This window comes from Eurosta solidaginis, chromosome 2, assembly GCF_040869045.1.
Source record: "Eurosta solidaginis isolate ZX-2024a chromosome 2, ASM4086904v1, whole genome shotgun sequence".
Classification (NCBI taxonomy): domain Eukaryota; kingdom Metazoa; phylum Arthropoda; class Insecta; order Diptera; family Tephritidae; genus Eurosta; species Eurosta solidaginis.
The window spans coordinates 23,353,373-23,371,745 of NC_090320.1; the positions used below are offsets into that span (position 1 = coordinate 23,353,373).

Consider the following 18,373-nt stretch of genomic DNA (forward strand, 5'->3'; position numbering starts at 1 on the left):
CCACGTTTTGATCTCAAGACCCTAGGCACGTAGCGAAAAAAAGGTAGACGTTGGCCGATTCTCAGACCTACCCAATATGCTCACAAAATTTCATAATAATCGGTTCAGCCGTTTCGGAGGAGTTAAGCCTCTAACACCGTGACAGAAGAATTTTATATATTAGATGTACATATAAAAAAGTTGAGTTTGATTAATGACATGTAGAACAAAGTATGTTATGCGGTATACTTGAAGATTGCCGAGCAAAGCTCGGTCGCCCAGGTACTATTTTCTTAAACAGAGTAACGGACTAATAAAGTTCACCTAAACTATTCTAAGCTTTAGTTTATGTATGTCCTGAATATGAAGAAAATCGGACCATTAATACTAATTCTTTAAATATCGAAATCCGGGCGCCATCTAGCGGAACATTTGGCCTCTAACCTACCTTTCTTCTGAACTATGTTAAAGGTTTAAAGTCTTTTACGCTCCAGAAGTTTATTGAGATTAGATCACAAAGTTCGGCAACTAGAAAAAGCACTTGATCCTCGCTACACCTTGCATTCCTTTCCAAGTTCCAAAACTACTCAAAAATCAGTGCCGAATAACTTTTCTTAAACGAATTCGGCGGCCACCGCGGTGTAATGGTAGCGTGCTCCGCCTGCCACACCGTATGCCCTGGGTTCGCACCCCGGGCAAAGCAATATCAAAATTTTCGAAATAAGGTTTTTCAATTAGAAGAAAATTTTTCTAAGCGGGGTCGCCCCTCGGCAGTGTTTGGCAAGCGCTCCGAGTGTATTTCTGCCATGAAAAGCTCTCAGTGAAAACTCATCTGCCTTACAGATGCCGTTCGGAGTCGGCATGACACATGTAGGTCCCGTCCGGCCAATTTGTGGTGAAAATCAAGAGGAGCACGACGCAAATTGGAAGAGAAGCTCGGCCTTAGATCTCTTCGGAGGTTATCGCGCCTTACATTTATTTATTTTTTTAAACGAATTTTATAAGGTACTCGTTTTTGGCGTCACTTTTTCTCAAACTCGCGTAAAGTTAAATAAAAATCGGACGGAAGCACAGTTTTCAGTATTCTTCGAATGTTCTACTTATTTGAATCTAAAAGACTTCTTTCTGTAACATGGCTGATCATCAAAGTTTTGCCAACAAAGTTCCTTAAAGGTCGATTTCTAGATTTCCCAACGTTGCACCAAAGTTCTGCACGAAAAAGAAAGCAACCTTGTATAAAGGTAGTAATAAAATCATATAATTTTATTAAGATTGGCTATAAATGCAATGATCATAAAATTACGGAATGAATAGATTAAATGGCAATTAAATTTAGTTTGGGGTATTCCATACAGCTCATATATTTCCTGAGCATTAAGTAAACCATGGCGGCCACCGTGGTGTGGTGGTAGCATGCTCCGCCTACCACACCTAATGTCCTGAGCTCAAGAACTGCGCAAAGCAAAAAACATTTAGAAAACAGTTTTTTTGAGCGAGGTCGTCCCTCGGTGGTGGTTTGGAAAATACTTCCGAGTGTCAATTTGTAGGAAAAATTAAAAAGGAACACGACGCAAATTGGAAGAGAAGCTCGGTCTAAATCTCCAAGTATTTTTTTTTTATTTTACTTGTGGGGCGAATATGATACCGAAATATAATATTGTTCATCATAACTTGAGTAGGAGCTAAAAATTAACTTTCTTTATCTGCGACAGTACAAAAGTTTTCAGAGTACGATTCCCCAGGAATATATGTGTTGTTTGCAGCCCTAGAGATCGGCAAGCGAAATGATAAAGTGACAATTGTTCCACTGTATATCCAGCCCAGATGGTTCAATGTGGTCATATTAAATCGTTTGCGAGATGGTCGGGCTAGTACCTTAATGATGCTTGTTACTGAAACTTACCGGATCGACATCCAGCAAAGGACCATCAATATCGATAACACCCCCAAAACCTTCGGGGAGTGCCCTTACCGCTACAACAACATGGAATGCATTTTCTTATAAAAATAGTGCGATTCTTGGCGTGTTTAATATCGCATACATAGCTTTTGATCTAAACGCTTTTGCGATTGCATCAGGGACAGCTCATTGAATTGTAAATAGCATATTATTCATCGACTGGAACCATTCCGAGGCCTTTAGACTCATAGGTATTTAGAAATTTTAGGGGTTTGCCCAGTGTATATCTTTTATGGCTGTAGCAGATATGAGCATTGCTTCTTCCACCGTCTCACAACTACTTGAAATAGACAAAGGGATTCTTACGACTAAAGGATCTAATCAGATCAAATCTGGTAACTAGAGGACCTGCACTCAATGTAGAAGCATCAACTTCTTTCTTCTCTAAATCATAAACTCCCTTCTTGTATGCCTTGAAAGGAAAGTGTCGCGAAGCCCATCATAGCTACTGACTGCTGATATTAGCCGCCTCAAGTTTTTCGTAAATAATCCTTGTAATATCAATAACGAGGTATCATAAACTATATTTCTCTAAAGGAACATATTTACTTGACATTATATAGTTTTCATTAACGCTTTATTAGGCAAGTTTATTTGCGAATTGTTAACAGAGCTTCGCATTGACGACGATAAGATGATTGTTGTATGTGCGTTTGTCTGTCCACAGTTAAATATCAAACGTAGGTACATACATACATATGTATGTACGAGTGTTTAAACATCACTTTGAGTGGCTAAAAACTGATAAGTAAATAATCACGTCACATTAGCTGCTGTTTGGACATGTGTCAAGCGACAATACATAGATACAACAAGAATAGCAAACAAAATATATGAAAAATATTTGTAAAAGTAATTTTTCATAGGTGATTGCCTCGCAAATGAACTCGACTTAGGGGGTTAGAATATATCCGCGGTAGGTAAGCCTGTCGTAACTGACGATTAAAATACACAAACGATTTAAGGGGTTGGTAGCGCAACCCTTTCAAGGCGTTGGCGGCAGCATGTCCTAGAAATCGTTATCGAGATGATCGGGCTTCTACTTTAATGGTGCTTGTTACCAGAACGTACCGGATCTATATCCGGTAAAGGAAATCTACTTTGATAACACTCCCCAAAACCTTCGCGGAGCAACAAGTTTTTTTACAACTTCATAGAATATTGTGCTCTTATATCTCCTATAGAATATATAAAGCTGGCACATCTTACATAATCAATTCAAATGTACTGATATCGATATCACCAGAAACTATCGATATTCTGAAATAGCTTCGAATTGATCCCGAAAACAGTCACGAAATGATTTCGAAGTAATCCCGCAATAGTCCCGAATTAACACTAAAAATATTTCGACATGAGCCCTTAGTGATTTCGAAACAGCAACGAAATGATACCGAAAATAGTCCGAAATAAACGTGCAGTACTTCCTAATATATTCCGAAACAACTCAAAACAAAATTAGCAAATGATATTGAAATTGTCTCGAATTTATCCCGAAAACAATGTCCATACGATTTCGAAAAACTCCCGAACTTATTCTGAAAAGGTGGCAACCCTAAATATCATTTTATTGTTTAAACATAAAACCTCTTTTGACTTAAAAAAAAGTAAAAAAAGTAAAAGTCAATTCCAATGACAACGAAAACAATCCCGAAATGATCTTGATATAGTTCCCAATCGTTTTCGAAACAATCCCGAAATAGTTCAATCAAAAATTATGAAATGATTGTGAAATTGTTTCGAATTGATTCCGAAAACAAGTCAGTATAATTTCGAAATAGTCTCGAATTTATTCTGAAGGGTGGCAATCCTTCTAAGCTTTTTTTTGAAAACATAAACCTTGTTTTGAATTACAAAGTAAAACTCAAATTCCATGCTATTTACAGCGTATTGTCGGACCATAAAAATCTCGTTGAAGGTCTCATTCAAAGCTGCACGAGAAACAATTCTAAGTCCTGCTTAATAAATTCTCAGCTATGCTGTAATTTTCAAACTTGAAATCCCGCTGACGGTTACTGGGTCGGATAGGCATGCACACATTGAAGTCCTAAAAGAAGCACACAGAAAGCTTCATCAGGTCGCGATCCGAAGGAAAGAGTAGCTAGACTTACACGGACTCCCGTTGCCAGCACAAGAAAACGAGTGGATACTCCGCATCAAATTTCGTAGATAACTACGCATAAACGTAAGACCTAAGAACGGTACCGCTGCTAATCAGGTTGAGGGAAAAAATCGAAGGACGAACAGAAAGCAAGAGAACGCTGCGGATGGACTTCACTTTATCCACGCTACGTTAGGACTCCGAAAAGTGAACAAAGACGCTTCGGAAACGAATTTTTTTGCAAGCTTTTACAGCAAAAGGTAGGATCAGCCATACAAGTGATCACCCGCGCAATCCTATTAGCGCTACATATAAGCGGACTCTGGTAAGACCGCTAGAAAAATTAACGACTAGGCGGGGTGATGCTAAACACACCTTCTAAAAATGTTCGCTATGGATACAGAACCAATAATGCTCGAGCCAAATCAAATGTTGTCGCGAAACTGCTGAGTAACCTAAAAGAGTTGCAACTGAGCAGCAGCTTCATAGAAACCCCATCTAGAGTAAAAATCGTAACCTGGACGCAGAAGCAATAGAAGGCAACAGATTAGCAACATTGAAAGTCACTTTGAAATAATGTGAAAGTGATCCTTAGAAAGCAACGGTTTCAAAGGGGGCATTTCTGTAGTTCACGAACACAGTTTTGCTGATACAGCAGCTATTATAAAACATTGGGAATTTGTATATCATTACATATTGAACCGCTGGCAGAGTTAATGTTGTTTGAGACTGAGAGCCTCAAATATTATCTGTGTGAGATTAACTGTCAGTTGATTAATCTCATGAACCACTAAGGGTTTAAGAAGACGCAGTCCTCGATTGTGATAGAATGTAGCACGGATTAGACAAACTCTTTAAGTTTTTCACCAACTTTTTTGCTAGGCAAGAGGACTCCACAGGCTTTTGGGAGCTCTTCTCACTTGTTCAGTTTATTTAGGAAAATTTTTATCGTTGATGTTGGCGGTATATTTGACCTGCTTGTATAGACTAAAGCATTTGAAAATCTTACTCACGTCTTCCATAAGGCCCAGCAAATTTTACTACAGCAACATTAGACCCATCATGAAAAAAAATATGTTGATACAAAATTCTCGAACAAATCCATAAGTTTCAAAAGAAAAAAAACAAGTACTTTCCAAAACGGAGCCGGTTTTTTTAAATAAACAGGTAAGTTTGCTTTTCACTGAAGTTGTGTGCACGCCTCCTTACAAACTGCCCACAAAATCGTAGGTATTTGAAAAAATACAAAAAATACTTAAAATTATTCAAAAAATGCTGGTTGTCAGTGTCAGTGTCGCTGATGTTGATTGAATGTATGGGTTTTTGTTTTGTAGGTATGTTCGCCTTTTTATTTTGCGCATGCGTAGCTGACCCTGTAATCATTACGAATTTATGCGTTCAAATGCAATCTAACAACAATTTGTTGCTCAAAGCGACATTCTACAAGTTGTTTATGCAGTTGCTGCTGCTGCTCTCCTGCTCCACTGTCTTAGCCTACACTTTGAGTCAATCGTAAATTATTGCCGCTGCTATTAGTTTTTTTTTTTTGTAATCGTGCCGGTTTACTGCCAATGATTTACCAAAGCTATTTACTTGCCACATTTGTCAATACAAGTCACAACAATCAAAAATGTGCGAAACTAAAGCGTGTAATAGCGATGTGATAAAATAATCGATACCGAAAATTAAAAACGTTGCCAAACTGGCTTAGGCCTTTTCTTCCGTCTCCGCGTAACGCTAATCGACAGTTTTTGATCGGTTCTTACGTTTTTGCAAGAATGTTGACTGGATATGGTTCACTAGGAGACTAAGCTTATTTATGCAATTACCAGGACTCCGATGTTGGACGGCTTCTGACAGTTGATAACTTATACTTTTAAAGAAGGTGTTACAGTCGAAATGCCTTTCCGATATTTACTCGGCTTTGCCGCGAACAAATGTACCATCTGACATAATTTACTCGAACAAAGGAAAGGAACCCTAGCATAAGAAAGGTCTGGTAAAAAACGAAAGCACGATGCAGTACTTCTTGTCATTAAACAAAACCGTCAGACCAATTGGAACTTAGCAGCTACGTCTCTTTTGACAGATAAACATTTTAATGTGGGACTATAATCATAACACGGTCAAAGCTTATAAGACTTTGTTAAATGAAGTTGAACATCACCACAAGCTCCATTAGGATTGGTAAGTACCACTTCGAGCCATCCGAAGCCAAACGAGGCTTCAGACGAACCGACTCTCTTTCATGCGGTTTTTATATACATAAACCTAGCAGGAGAAATAATCCGCGATGATGTCATTGGTCTAAACAAATGCATCGTAAGTTCTCCATTCACTGGATTAGATTGAGAAGAAAACACAGTAGGTCTTGCGGCAGCTTCATCACTGTTAATGGATATAAATTCAAAACAGTGAAGGACTTTGTCTTTGAATTTCGAGAAAAGTTGAGATAGCCCTTGAAGTGTTTGAGAGAAAAGTTATCTGGAAGATTTATTGTCTTATTCGTGTTGCCGATGGCAAGTATGATAAGCTGTATGAGCTTTATGCAGATAGGAAGATAGTGCAAGGATTTAAAGAAAGTATTTCTATCAACACCTGTAGATACATATTTGGAAACAGAAGAAGGAGGAACTCCAATGGGTTTGGAGAGCAATTAGTTTCAGTTCTCGCGATACAGATATAGCCGGGTCAGGAACAAGACGTGCACATAAATGCTGCGAGTTAAGAAATTTGTTTAGGTTTAGCGTACGCGAACCCTGGAGGCCGTACGAGAGCTACAACATGGTAAGGCTACAAGCATATATGCTATCTAATTTCCGTACTGAAGATCCAGCGGTACTATCATTCGTGCGCGGAAAGGATTAGTTCCTTATCCTGGCAACCTTCTAGATGGAGGCAACACAGGAAGAGTTCAAAAGGCTGGTTGGATAAAGAAGGGCAATAACTAAATCAAGCAAGTTACATAGACTAGTTTGCATTGAAATAACGGATGCGAAGAGAACGTACCCAGCTGATGCACTTAGTGCTTTAGTGGGAATACTTTCCTGCCCTATCCTAATAAATGAAGGGGCAACACTTGCTGCACTAACACTTCAGTATAAATCTGAGGTAAACAACGAAAATATGACAGGTCATTTGAAAGTAATAGGAAAATTCATAGGAAATCTCGTTTTGTAAATACGTGATGCCCTCTCAGGGATTTTTGAGATTTCCATTGGGCAGGCCTCCTGAGGAAACGGCGAATCAAAATACGGATCCTTTGATGACGGACAAATGGGACTTATGGGCCGAGCTTCGCGAAATCGATACCAAAGGGATACTACAGCACTATTTTTAGGCAGAAATCCATGTAATAGAAGTTTGCGGCAGATAATATCTATGAGGAGGTTTATCCTCTAGAAGTATCCTCATTATGCCAGACAGCCAAGCAGCCTTGCAATAGAACACAATTACTTGCAAGCTAGTGGATGATGCATTGGAGTCCTTAATTATCTGGAATCCAGAACCAAGCTTTTGTTAGGATCGGGTACACATGGTATCGGGGACATAAAGGTAAGGAACATACAGCTTACCTAGCCAAGCAGGGTGCTATGGAAGCATTGTGGATTCACAAAAGCACACACTAGGAAAACCATAAGTAACTGGGAAACAAAAGCAGTACAAACACCACTGGTTTATTTACGCAGGGCAAAGACTCATTAATCTAAGCATAGAGGACCTACGGACTCTGTAGACTACATATCACCAAGTAATTTAAATCTACACGATACACAAATCTGTCGCTTTCGTTAACTGCAGGATGAAACGCGAACTCACGCAATGTAGGAACTCTCTCATCTAGGTGGCGTGACTCTTCATCTCTTTGTGATATGCAGTAAAAAGCTTTACTAGGTAATTGTGTAAAAGCCTTCACATACAGTACGAGCAATAGGTTGAAAGGTCAGGCACAATAGATCTAAATAAAGTTCGTAGTGCATCGAGGCCAAAATAAATATAATGAAAAAGTTGCAAAGGACAATCTATAGGCACATTCAGCTTATGAGTGGTCTTTGTCGCATGACTCGTTCAACCTAACCTAACCAGAGCATTCGATGATGGTAAAATTTCTTATTTATCAGTTTTTTTTTTATTTGTTTGGGCACTCATTACCCTTGGGCGTTCAACTTTAGTACATGCCGCCATAATTTTTTTTCTTTTTTAATTTGTAACTTTTTTCCTATTTAAATTGGTTGTTTCTTTCATTTTAAGTAAAACTTTTAAGTTTATGTTATTTTAATGATTTTCATTTCAACTTTCGCACACGTACACACTTCACACACCACACACAAGCAACAAAAACACACAAAAAGCCACACAATTCTGATTGACAATCGCTTCTGAGGAGTGGGGAGAGGGGTGAGGGTGTGCGGCAACAATTGCCTAAATAAAATCAGATATCATTCATTGCTTGTGCACAGATCCAAAGCAAACGCATGGCGGGCCACAGGCCAGACAATAACCGCATATGGGTGATGTTGTTATTGGCCGATGTAGTTGCAATTGTTGCTACAGAGCATTCCTACGATTGCCACTTGCTACTTGCTTTACTGCATCTTACTCAATTTTTACTTTTTATTTGTGTGTATATTTTTTTGGTTTTTTATTTTTTTTTTTCGTTTTTCTGTGTTACATTTTGTTTTTTTTTTTTTTTTTTTGGATTTTAGCTCATGTATTTTTGGCTTTCGTATGCAGCTTACAGATTTTCAAGCACTGCAAGTGCGGGAAATCCATTTGAAATTTTCAGTTCGTTCACTTGTCTGTGCGCTATGCACATGTAAATTCCCTTCGATTAGCCCACATCACATTTTGTTTTCTACTTTGCATATGCTGCACACATTATGAATTACATATATACCCAGTGGTGCTGGCGAGCAGTATAAATATTTTAGCGATTTCCACATAGCGGTCATTTGACTTTTATACAAAATATTTATCAAACAAAAAAGTTGAGATTAGTATTACCATGACGGTACAACTGAGGCACTTTGTGAAAGAGATAGGCTGTCAGGCTTTTCAAATACGTAAACCCGTCAATAACCACGCCCACTGTTTATATAGAGACATTATTTTACTTCCTTTATATTAGGTCGGTTGAATGTTTGTTCGCTTTTCATACAAATCTTGCAATCGATTTTTTAAAAAAACTTCTTATTGAGCTAGAGACTTGAAATTTCAAACTTAATTCAGAGGTCGATGACAGCGATACAAAAAGATTCGCTAGGGGGCCCACGGGATGAGATATTTAGAAAAATCGTCCGAAACGGAGGTAATTTTGGGATTGATTTAATCTAAGTTCTCATTGAGCTACAAGCGTAAAACTTAGCACATAGGATAAGACCCCGAGAAAATTTAAGAAAAGGAGAAAAAATTCCCTTAGGTGACGCACGGATCGAAATATTTAGATAAGAAAGAATTTGGATATTTGATGTTTTGAGATCGATTTTAAAGTAACTTATTATTGAGCTACAAACATGAAACCTCAGAGACAGGTTAAGACACCGTGACAAAGGAACAAAAGGAGAAAAAATTCCGTTAGGTGGAGCACGGATCGAAAAAATTTGATAACAATTTGGAAATTTGAAACCGGGTTTTAAGTAACTTCTCGATGAACTAGAGGCTAAAAATTTAGAGCTTAATTCAGAGGTCGATGACAGCCGATACACAATACAAAAAGTTTCGCTAGGGGGCGCACGGACTGAGATATTTAGAAAAATTAAACGGAACAGGGGGAATTTTGGGATTGATTTTTATGTAAGTTCTCATTGAGCTACAAGCGTAAAACTTAACACATAGATTAAGACACCGAGAAAATGTAAGAAAATGTAAGAAAAGGAGAAAAAATTGCGTTAGGTGGCGCACGGATCGAAATATTTAGATAGGAATTTGGAAATTTGGTGTTTTGAGATCGATTTTAAAGTAACTTCTCATTGAGCTCAAACATGAAAACTCAGAGACAGGTTAAGGCACCGTGACAAAGCAACAAAAGGAGAAAATAAAAATAAAATAAAAAAAGATTTAAGCACTTCCTTTATATAAATGGACAAAAATCAGCGAAAAATGTCTCCTTATATAAAGGCATATTCTTGCTAAACTTTGATTTTTAAATTTTGACATAGAAATTGCAAAAATATTTATGAGAAGTAAAAATATAAAGGTGGAGCGCATTTGATTGACTTTCCTACCAACTTTCCAATCCAAGTAATGTGCGCTCCACTTTTATTTATATTTTTACTTTTCATAAATATTTTTGCAATTTCATGTCACAATTTAAAAATGAAAGTTTAGCAAGAATATGTCTTTATATAAGGAGACATTTTTCGCTGATTTTTGTCCATTTATATAAAGGAAGTATTTAAAATTTTTTTATTTTATTTATTTTTTTGTTTTATTTATTGAGATATTTGTTTGAAATTTAGTACATATATACGTAGCTTTTTGCATCAGGTAGTATTGAGGAAACCAATTTTTCGGGAAAGAGAACAAGGAACCGACCTATTCCATTCTTATGTATGGTGCGATAATACCACGAACTGCGGCGTGCCCTTATTTATTGATTTGGTGGACCTGTAAAGCACACAATGTGAAGTTATCTTCATCAGCTGCTTCGTTACGTACATGCCAGAGAATCTGACGTGTTGTTAGCCGCCAAAGCGGAAAAGAACAATTTTCATTACTAAATTTCAGGCAAAACGAAGTCTACCTTTCCTGCTAGTGGGGTCTGCTAGTATTATATCTTTCATAGGGAATGAGATTTATGAAGTAACCTAAAGATGGAGTTTTCAATAGTAGGTATCGCACGTAATTCAGCTCACGACATCTGCTATACACCCAAGCTTTTAGCTTCCCCAATCCAATTATCAGCCTTACCCACTCGAGGTATATATTTTCATACAAATAGCAAGACTTTGGTTACACTGAACTCCTAACAGACGAAGAGCTGGTGCGGCCCAGCAGATTCCAAATGGTCGTATCAAATCATTCACGACTTTGTCTGACTAGTAGCTTAAAATGCTAGCTCCAGAGTACATCTGAGTGTCAGTGAGTGTCTTTATCGCTACAACTATAGGAACAACAATCAAACTATTCTCCACCTCATATATTTCTCAATAGGCTCTACCTAGTACTTGTGATATCTAGACGCGGCCGCCATCACCCATTTGAAAGCTTTAAAGGTTTCCTCATCCGATATTGTTCTCTCAATGGTCAAGTCAAGTCCACAATATCGTATGAACTATTGTTGTTCTTTATTTTGTTCTTGTAAACTCAAAATCAATCCCTGAAGGTTTAGGCGGAGTTCTAAAGAAGTGGACACTTCTTTGCCCGATATGAATCTGATACGCTACGGTACTTTTGCCTTCTGGTGCTCCCTCGATAGCATCGAAAACGACTCTTTAGACCCGTCAAGCCTTTGGGTACGTGGATTTTAGCCATCTCTTACGACAGACACGCCTAAACGCGACGAAAGAACGCCAACTCGTTTGATGGAACCAAATGACGGAAACAGCTGGATACTCGAAATGTCCATAGTAATTCCAAATGGGAAAAATATATACTTGGCGCTATTTAACTCCGAACGCGGAGCTCTACGCGTTTGTGACGGCGAGTACCGCAGAAGATTTAATGATGTGCTATACGAGCTTTATACAGACAACAACACAGTTCAATGGATTAAAACACAGCGGCTATGCTGCCTGGGTCATTTAATGCAAATAAAATATGATGCTCCGTTCAGTAATGTATTTCTAAGGGAACTCACCTACAAGGGAGCAGAGGAAGACGGCGGCTCATACTCCGTCGGAAGGACCAGGTGGAAGTTTGAGTTCCCTTGGTGTTGCCAATTGGCCGCAGTTAGCACAACAAAGAAGCGACTGGCGCGACTTGTTGGACGACGAAAACTGTTAAACCGATTAAGGGGAATTAAGTTAGTAAGTAAATTTTTAATGTTGCTTTGCCAGGGACTTGCACCCAGGCGGCGTACGCTACAGCTATACCACGGCATACGCCAACATCATACAAGATAAATTATTTGGAATAAAAAGCTATGGGAAACAGAGGTTACTGGGCTGTCTTGACTGCCGACGCTGGATTTCAGATTTTTTAAATATAACAGATCATTATTCACCTTTTCCGATACATCGCAGTCAAGACTTAAAAGATTAAACATCTTCCTTCAGCATCTCCAATGACGTGCTAAGACAGAAGATAAGTTAGTCTTAGAAGGTAATAACCTGAAAGGGTTACATCAGAAAATTGTGGCTAGGGATACGAAAAGTTTGTTGGCCTTACAGGAGGGAAGGCTGATCTTTGAGCTTCGTACGCGCCTTATACAGCGCTTTTTAACATAAAAGATGACCAAAGTTCTGGCACACGACATTTTTCAAAAATTTAAATTTTAAAGCGTTTATTAGAGACGGTCGGAAAGAATTTGTAACGAACCGAATTGAAGTTCAAACAATTTCATTTTCCAAAGGCCCTTAAAATAGGTGTGTTCGTTTGGTCTAGAAACAAATTTTTCGTATATGAGAATACATAATTTATTATCTCCCAATTTAGCTTTAGCAGCTCAGCGTCATTGGAATTAAAAATAAGTATCAAACAAGAAAGAACTATTCGCGTGGCAGTTCAAGTTAAGCTCTCAAAGTACCTCTTGACAATCCGAGAGATGAAATAAGGAACACGAAGGGTACTTCTTCTAGCTGTCCAAGGAAATTTTTTTGGACGAACTCGAACCGAAACTTTAGCGAATTTGACGAAAGACCAATAATATTACTACTCTCCAAGATTGAGTATTAAACCGATAGCACTTCTTATAAGTTCTTTGCAGTGGGCGTGGCATTTCACTAGTAGCATTACAACTTTCATACACCACTGAGTATAAAATGTTCGGTTTCATCCGCACTTAGCCTATCATACTTGTTACATATTCTTTTACACTTATCGCACACGCATTTTATTTTGCATTTCTTTTCAATTTTTTTATTTTCTTTATAACGGCTGACAACAACAAATACTGCATATATATATATAAACTTATCATTGTATTAATTTTTAATTATAAATTTGCGATTATTTCAATAAAATTTAATCACCTTTTTATCATAATTTCTATTTACCATACAGACACGCTTTTATTGTTGTTGTTAATTGTTTAATAAAATTTAAACACAAAACAAACCCCAAAATTATGAAATATAAGACGCGGAAAAAATTAATTACCACCGTTTGATCACAAGACACGTTCGTACGTTTGTTGTTTTTGTGAATTGTGTTGGCCCACCAACACCTCACTAGATCGCTTGGTTTATTTGTTTTCTCCCTTTTTTCACCACTTTAAATTGCCGCGCGTGAAATTTTGTCTTACCACGAAACTGATAAACAATATTTATTTAGTTCTTTCTTTTGGTAAACTAATTTATTTAATCACTTCATTCGGTCGCGTTTATCCGTGCAATAATAAAATACTCACAAACTTGGTCGCGCGTACGCTTAACCGTCTCACACGTCTATCGAGTTCAACAGTCGCCAAATGACTGAATTGATGACTAGAGCTAGTAGAGCTCGGAATGGAGTTGAAGCCAAATACTAAGTTAGATATGTTGGCTGCTGGTATGCCGGCAATCAGCTCGATTGACTCGATTTGTCGTTGTCATTATCGTTAAGTATTTAATGTCGTCGTCGTTGTTCGTTTGTATGTTCAGCATCTGTTTTAGCTGCTACTCACACTGCGATTTTGATTTACTAAACGAAATTTCGGAAGTTAACCAAAAGCACCGCAAGTGCTAGTTTGTGTGAACGCCACTGATAGGATGGGCAGCTGTTAATAGTTTTAAGTTGATATGGAAGTGCATACGTAGAGGAAGACTTTTGAGTTCTGTTGCAAGCGAACGGAAGACGCTCGTAAGATGACATGAACGGTAGCCCGTTGAGTACTCCAAGCGAAGGTTCTTTAAAAGATTTTTTGGGATTTCTATTCTATGAACGGAATGTAGTTATTAGCTGGACAAACTGCACCATTTCTTTAAAACTTTTTTCAATGTTCTTGTTGTTGTTGTTGTAGCGATAAGGGTGCTCCCCGAAGGCTCTGGAGAGTGTTATCGATGTGATGGTCCTTTGCCGGATACCGATCCGGTACGCTCCGGTAACACATCACCATTAAGGGAACGATTTATGTGGCCACATTAAACCTCCAGGCCATCCCTCCCTTCCCACCTCCAAGTTCCATGAGGAGCTTGGGGTCGCCAGAGCCTCGTCTGTTAGTGAAACAGGCCTCGCCGCGGATAGATGAGGTTGACAATTGGGTCTGGAGAAGCTATATATTGCGCTGGCAACCTGAAGGGTTGCGCTACACAAACCCCTTGAATCCGGTATTTTAGTCGCCTCTTACGACAGGCATACCTACCGCGGGTATATTCTGACACCCTAACCCACTGGGGGGAACTTTTTTCAATCTAGTTTATTTGTGGGTAAGGTGAAGTAAATATTTGCAGAAAACAAGCCCTAATTTATCCGACCTGCGAATACAATCAATAGCTGCTAACATCCCGATCACTGAGGAAGTTCGATTGTTCCCTATGAAGACTCAGAACGTGATAAGCGAAATGGTACGAATTGATCAAATTATTAAATATACGGCATCCGAGAGTACTTTAAGGCTGCGGCGTTTGTGACTTTGAAGTGAGTACACATGCGGGAACGTGCGTATTCTGCCAACGTAAAGGACTTCAACCTCAAGCCAAAAGATCACTATAACCTCTGCGCCAGGTAAAACTAGCCTGAGCGGGTCAAGGGACTTAAAATATTTCCGCTGTGGGCATGTAGAGCCGACCAAATTTCACAGATGACATTGTGATAATGGTAAGGGTATTATATCAATTCATTTGAGAGCGACTATGTGATATAATACAAAGGTCATCGTGGTTGAAGAAAGAAATGGCGCTCCACTAGGACTACACTCTCATATAGTATACTGACGACTTGCAGAGACCAGCGGTCTTTGGAGCGTGAATATTCAGCCTCGTAACCAACGTGGTCATTACACTGAAAAAGTTTCGGAACATGTTTCAGGCGTTTAGGACTAGTAACACCATCTGTTTATATGGGTGAAATCTCCGTCCGGAGAAGAGATGTCTGTAGAGCACCACTATTGAGGCAGGCAAGGTCACTGGTAGCGGACACAAGACCAAGCGGTATAAAGTCAGCGGGTTAAGAGGTTTAAAATATACCCGCGGCAGGAATGTCTGTCGTAAAAAGCGACTAAAATAACCAAAAAATTCAAGAGGTTGTGTAGCGCAACACTTTCAAGGGGATGTCAACGTAATTTATAGCTTCTCCAACACAATTTTCAAACTCACTAACCTGTTCCTTAAGTACCTTTTCGTACGAGGAGGTGAGTGCGGGTGGCCTAGAAGGTTTAACGTGCTCATATTAAATAGTTTTCGATATTATTGGGCTTATACCTTAATGGCGCTTGTTACCGGAACGTACCGTATCTATATCCAGCGAAGGACCATCAACATCGGTAATACTCCCCGAAGCCTACGGGCCACATATAAAGTCATGATTAACCGCCCAAGAAGCAGCCAGCTGACGACATTTTCTCGAATACATTGGTGGCGCTAAAAGAAGACTAAGAATCCTCGGATTGCCGCAGTTCGAAAAATCCGCATACGCTCTCTAAAGTGAGTTCGGCTTAGACGAGGTGCTGTAAAGAAATTGACCCACAACATACCTATTGGTCGGAGTGTGCATAACTACGGCACAAATCTATTTATCTATTATACCCTATCCTAGTAAGGCGACACAGACTCGCCGTCTTATCATCCAGGAAAGACTTTTTCATTTCTCAATCTGTTTCTGCACGAAGTCGCATTGATGTTTATTAAATTCCTTGCCGGGCATTCTCCTCGAGGCGGGTGGTCAGAACATATTCCTTTGAGATAGCCTAATTGATGATCCTAGCGAAAAGGCGCCGAGGCACAGAAGGGTATTCAACAGATAGATACGTCCTCTATTTAAGAATTTGACCATACTTCGGGCTTGATAGCCGTAATTAGGGTCGCATTCAACGACATACATACCAAACAACAGGTATATATTTTAACTCATAGCCCGCTGGGGTCGTGCCGTCGAAAAGGTTAGATTTCCTTAAGCATTTCTTTCATAAGCTTGACCCCGATGGGCTTATGTATATTCGCGAATTAAAGTCCGACGGCTACGTTATGTTATGCGAATAGATAAGGACGGACCTGCTTAGAACGAGTTCCTATCTATACTCAAATTTAACCACAGGGGAATGAGGAGACGCCACTGAGTAGGGGAAAACCGATAGAGAAAGCCTTGATCTCCCTAAGAGACCCAAATTTAAAGCAGATCGCACGATATGACTCATTTATAATTTATGTGAAAGATTTCATAACTGAAGGGGATTGATACCGCCATATTTGATGAAACTAGTCACCTTTATGAGGCGCATAACTACACACAATGTGAGAAATGAATAGGGAATCGACAAACTTTAAACCACAGTAATTATGCAGGGATATCCCCTGTAAGTGGTGCAGATATCTACAGAACTCCTTTGTAATGAGTTCTCATTTACGAATCTTACATGTTATTAATCAGATAAGTTAACTATGCAGCGGGTTAGGGGGTTAGAATATACCCGTGGTAGGTATGCCTGTCGTAAGAGGCGACTAAAATACCAGATTCAAGGGGTTGTGTAGCGCAACCTTTTCAGGTTGCCAGCGCAATATATAGCTTCTCCAAGCCCAATTGTCAACCTCACCTTCGAGCGGCGAATCCCGTTTCACTAACAGACGAGGCTCTGTTCCTCATGGAACTTGGGGGTGGGGAGGGACGGATGGCTTGACGGTTTAATGTGGCAATATAAATCGTTCCCGAGATGGTCGGGCTAGCACCTTAATGGAGCTGTGTTACCGGATCTGTATCCGGCAAAGGACCATCACATCGATAACACTCCCCAAAGCCTTCGGGGAGTAACCTTATCGCTACAACAACAACAAAAAACAATATACAACGCTCTTCAGGCTAGCCAGCTTGAGAAAATGCGTAACAGTCGCACAAGCAAAACAAAAATGTAGGAGACACAACAAAACAGATGTGTACTGATCGTTTGGCTAAAAGTTTCTGCATTCTGCAATAACATTAATTACTCATAGGTACATCTGCACCTAAATACCTTTGCTATCTACAAACCACTAAATAGATACATTCTGAATCGCAATTTACTTTAAAAAATTTCCACTTCCACGCTACGTCGGAGTCACATAGAGCAGCAGAGCTTAGTACGTTTATAAGCTCAATATTTTGTTGATATTTTTTTCTCTTCATATTTCACATTTTGAAGTTATTAACCTTTTCAAGGATCACTGATTGTCAAGTTGAAGGCGATTAACGTTTTGCTTGCATTTATTAAATGTTAAGTCGTTTTTGGCGCTTTTTGAATTGCTGGGCTGTGTAATGAGTACATTTAAAAACGAGTTTCGATTTACATATGAATTTGCATTTTGCAACAATAATGAATATAAGAGGCAATGGTAACACTTTTGTCGCCAGTACTGTATGCGTCCAGTAATTGCTCGACAATAGAGAATATTGTCGTCAAGCACATGAACCGGTTCCAATCAGTTTTGTTGAATTTTTATATCTGAAAGTAGCGATAAAGATACTTTCCGAAGGTTTTTGGAAGTGTTATAGATGTTGATGGTTCTTTGACGGATTTAGATGCAGTGTATTCTGGTAACAAGCATCATAAAGGTACCAGCCCGACCATCTCGGTAAATATTCAACATGACCAAATCCAACCATTCAAGCCCCCCGTCCCCATACTACTTAGTTCCATGAGGAACTTAAGAGTCACCAGAGCCACACCTGCTAAATATATGTATGCTACATTCATATTTGTAACAGAATTCCCCGCGGTTAGTTGAAATTTGACAATTGGGTTACAGAAGCTGTGAGGCTGTAACGCTTTATATTACGCTTATCAACCTCTTGAGTCCCTAAATATAAAACCGGCGTTTGATAGGTTACATTCCTACAGCTTACAATGAATAAATCTCTATCATCAAGTCGTCCCAAATGCTGGTTTCCTCAGCTTTTGTTACGAAAGCGACCTTCACTTAGCAGACGTCGCCTCGATCAAGTTTTTCTCCGAACATTTCTCCTAAGTCTGAACGATTAACTACGGCTGCTGCCAAATCGCGGTTTCGATAGGAATGCATTCTGGGCCGAGACTTTTTAATTGAGGATTGACTTGTGTGTCAATCATC

General features: G+C 39.1%; 1 protein-coding gene across 7 annotated transcripts in view; it reads right to left on the bottom strand.

Moving 5' to 3' along the window:
- Positions 1 to 13,598, bottom strand: part of LOC137239380 (uncharacterized) — a 114,753-nt gene extending 101,155 nt beyond the window's left edge. The window contains exon 1 of one of the 7 annotated variants that reach the window (XM_067764634.1): positions 13,299 to 13,598. The gene's annotated coding sequence lies outside the window, so the exon portion shown is untranslated. Of the gene's footprint in view, positions 1 to 8,651; positions 8,755 to 8,779; positions 8,910 to 13,171 lie in introns of those variants that run through there. The other 6 variants (XM_067764633.1, XM_067764631.1, XM_067764630.1 and 3 more) reach the window with 6 other exon arrangements.
- Between the last annotated feature and the right edge of the window lie 4,775 nt (positions 13,599 to 18,373).